The sequence below is a fragment of the Egretta garzetta genome, unplaced genomic scaffold (genome assembly GCF_000687185.1).
Source record: "Egretta garzetta isolate BGI_Z169 unplaced genomic scaffold, ASM68718v1 scaffold341, whole genome shotgun sequence".
NCBI classification, from domain to species: Eukaryota; Metazoa; Chordata; class Aves; order Pelecaniformes; family Ardeidae; genus Egretta; species Egretta garzetta.
Window position 1 is genome coordinate 261,947 of NW_009258546.1, and position 3,941 is coordinate 265,887.

Consider the following 3,941-nt stretch of genomic DNA (forward strand, 5'->3'; position numbering starts at 1 on the left):
CGCAAACATACTTCAAAATTTATGATTCAGGTTATATGAAATAATTTCACAGCTAACTTCTGTCTGCAATTGCGAAAGAAACGGCTCTGGTTATCTACGCTTGCAGCAGTACAAATCATCAAAACCCTTGAATGCCAGACAGACTCCTGTGCATGCAGGATAAAGGAAAGTGAGCCGCAATATATGAAAATTCAAGTTTATGTTTCACCAAAAGCTCAAGTGCATTTAAGAATGAATACTTATCTTGAGAAGCTGTCACTAATGCTTTGGGTCCTATCATTAAAAAGCAAATAATCATTTAAAGTCATTTAAAGAGGCGCTCTTTCACAAGTGAAACTGGAATTTGAAAGTTATCGTGAGAAAACACCACATTACACACAACTTCCAGCAAATTATTTGTTAGTTTTCAAACCCGTAAATCAATCTGGCATTAGCTATGTATTTCTGTGGGTTTGGCTGTACTTTTGTTGTCATACTAATCAGAATGCAAATTATCCCAATTCCAATATTTTAATTATTGAGCTTTAGGGAAGGAAGGAGAGAAAACTAGAGTACATATAGGAGCTGTATCCTCTCCTCCATTTGTTTCCTGATCTTGTCAAATCTTCACTCACTTGTAAACAAGCTGATTCTCAGCTAAACTGAGCTACCTTGCATCAAGATTTTAGGCAAATAAATAAGTATAAAAACCCACAGAGATTATAAATTAGGGCAGACAAATCTGTATCTAGACTCATGCCTGCAAAGAGCATTCTATCAATATAGTGAAATGCTAATCTCCTAATTAACAACCTAATTAGGTAATTATGGCTTTGCAGAGGGATGCCTAAATGAAATATGACAACATGGTCACCTCTTTATATGGCACCTGTGGGCCTTTTCAGCTGTCACTGCAAAGAGTGCAATATCAATTTGAACAGATGACAAAGTGTTGTCATTTTTCATTCTGATACGGCACTGAATGGTTGGGATAGAGGCTGTTTAGAGAAGCGGCATCTTGCCTGGGTTTTGCCGCATCTAAATATGTGCAAACACTTTGCTTAATTTTTAATGTCGATGATTATGCTTATTTTTTCATCCTGGCTAGCAAGCATTACCGAGCACACACATTACACCTGCAGCGTCACATCGCGATGACCACCACGCTGGGGTCCCTACAACCTCACTTCACAGCACGCCTTCCCGACCACGTGCTATCCAGAAAAGATACGAGTGTTTGAGTTCATTTTTAACACTTAACTGCCAATTTTGAAACAACAAACAAAACCAGATACCCTTTGAATAACACGCTACAATTCCAGTTTTATTTTTATTCCTGATGAACACCCTTTCCCAGAACTGGGGAACAGCAGTCGTTGTCCATGAGCGGGTGAGGCTGACTGCACTGTGTGCGCGGAAAGCTGGAAAGGAATGCTTTCAGCAGTGGCACTGCACTTTTACACGGAACCATGGTTTTTCACTCATACGCCTAAAAGACTTTAAAGACAATTCGCTAAGCTTGAACATTCCCATGATGAGCAAATAAAATCCCTACTTGCAAAGAGGAGGACAACGGCGTAGGCTTGGACTGCTCAAATACTACACCAGAACTTCTGTTTTGGCTCTTTTCACTGTGGCATTCAGGAGCCTAAAAAAACTCCGTCAATTTTACAAACACCTATACAAACTTCAATCTTAAAAAAAACAAAACCCAAACACCACAACAGAAGCCTTCTACATTTTACCTTTTTTTTTTGCCTGCACCACGTTGAGAGAGACATCGCGTTCTTTAGGTCTTCCGGAGTGGGACTCAGTAGCTCTGCCTGCGCCGCGGTTAGCCGGTGAGCATGGAAGTACGGCGTTATTCAAAACCTGCCGGTACTTCACTCGCACGGCTGCTTTGTAAAGCCTGCCTGGACGTGCTGAAGCCAAACCTGACCAAAAGGAGTTTTAAGCATGCGGAGGCCCAGGGCCTGAAGGAGCTGGCTGTGGGTGGCCCCGGGACAAAGCCTGGAGACTGGCTGCAGCCATGGCCGCCCCCAGCACCGCGGAGGTGCCACAACCGCGCCCGCTGGCCCCCGGCACTGACCTGCAGCTGGGTCCCCTCAGCATTTGTGTACTAAACACAAGCGCTTACCAAAACAAACAGGTTTGTATTTGTTGTTTTTTTCCAGTTTGTTGCCATTCTGCTTCTGATTGCATGAAAATATTTTTATTGCATAAAAAGGATGGTCACAGTCTTATTTTTTTTAACAATATAAGAAGGTGCAAGCTGCTCCTGGCTTCAGAAATGCTCACGAGGATAATACCTACTTAAAAACTCACAAGACCTCAAGCCCCTTTGGGACTCTACATCAAACGTAACTGGACAGATTCACATTTCTTCAACAACAGATGAATCTCCCTTTCCTCTGGCTTTTAATTTTTGTCTTGACAAATTTTTGGTCTGTCTCCTTCGAGAGCACACAAGACATACTCAAGGAGTTTTGTTTTGCTTTCAGAATAACAGATTTAGACACAATATTTCTCAAGCAATAAGGGAACTGAGGCAGGGATTACCCTTGTGCTGTCTTGAGCTTATAGACAATGAAGAGCCAGACGCAGCTATTAATATAATAGTTTAATAAATAATATTATAAATAAAATAATATCTTAATAAAGCTTCTCAACAGACACACACACACATTTAATATTAAAATGCATCCTGGGGTCTTTGTTAGAGGCACTGCCTAACAGAAAAGCCCTCACTTTGCCACTTCTGACAAATGGAGAACTGCTGCTAGCAAAACCTAAGACAGCAAACTGACTGCAAGGCACACCTCAAACCTCAGGCAGCCTCACACCCACGAACCACCACGACACCGACGATACAAATGGCTTGCAGTGCTGATGCCCCTGCAACAGCATTCTGTGTGCTACCAGGGCCAGCACCGCTGCATTGCTGCCTCCACGCCCCAGAGCTCACAGCCTGTCCCTTCCAGTAGATAAAAGAAGAGCTGAAGAAAGCCTGAGCTCTCCCTCCCCTCCCCTCCGCAAGTGCCGCTCGTCCGTCTCCAAAGCACGGCGTCAGAGCTGCCACACGGGTGACCTGCCGGTCCTACACGGGGCTGTGACTTGCACCCTGCCTCTTTGCCGGCCCATTTGCCAACGTGACTGACCTTCCAGTGCAGGGGGCTGTTTCTCATGCCCACGCCTTAGGAAGCTTGGGAACATTTGGGCTCCAGAATGCACAACACACAGATCGTTCTGCCAAGCTGCTTCACCTGCTGAGGCTTTTGCTGACCAACAAGGAAATGAACTCGCTAAGAACTCAGCTGTTAGACACACTTGTTATCTGTTGCAACTGGGTGAAACAGTTAAACCAATAACCAGCCCATGAAAGGGTGGAATTGACCTGAAACATGACGCAATGAAAGGTACTAAATTGGCTGTAACTCACCCCGTCAGCTATTTCTGTACGAGTCTATATGCAGACGATGATCTCAATTTTTTTTAAATCTAACCCAAAAAAGTGTCCGTGAACAGATTCGCTCTGAATTTGAAAAAATAACTGAGTGAATTTAATTCCCAACGTTGCATCTACCTGGTAATCCCTTGAAACACACAATCGCATAGAAGATACTCAGAAAATCCAGGCTCGGCTCTAGCGTTTCTCATTTAGACGACTGCTAAACTGCCACTGCAATCAGCTCTTAGTGCCGCATCTCCTAGGAACCGCTTCTCGCTGATGTTCCTGCAGGGAGGACGCTGGTCCTGGCCGCCACTTGCCACGCAGAGGAGAGAACCAGAACACGATCCTGCGACGCCTTCGAGCGTGACCACGCTACAAGCGCTCGCCTTGCAGACACCCGAGGGACGCCCTGCAGGCTGCAGAAGCGGCCGGGGGACAAAGTCACGAAGCGCGCGGTCCGTGGTTTGGACGAAGCGTCAGCGCCGGGCCAGGAGAGCCCCCACGCCCGCTG

At 45.2% G+C, this 3,941-nt stretch overlaps 1 protein-coding gene across 7 annotated transcripts in view; it reads right to left on the minus strand.

The window, feature by feature from the left end:
- MAPKAP1 (MAPK associated protein 1) overlaps positions 1-3,893 on the minus strand; it is a 108,625-nt gene extending 104,732 nt beyond the window's left edge. For 4 of the 7 annotated variants that reach the window (XM_009647399.2, XM_035903107.1, XM_009647392.2 and 1 more), the window contains exon 1: positions 3,563-3,891. The gene's annotated coding sequence lies outside the window, so the exon portion shown is untranslated. Of the gene's footprint in view, positions 1-1,724; positions 1,744-3,562 lie in introns of those variants that run through there. The other 3 variants (XM_035903106.1, XM_035903108.1, XM_035903097.1) reach the window with 2 other exon arrangements.
- Between the last annotated feature and the right edge of the window lie 48 nt (positions 3,894-3,941).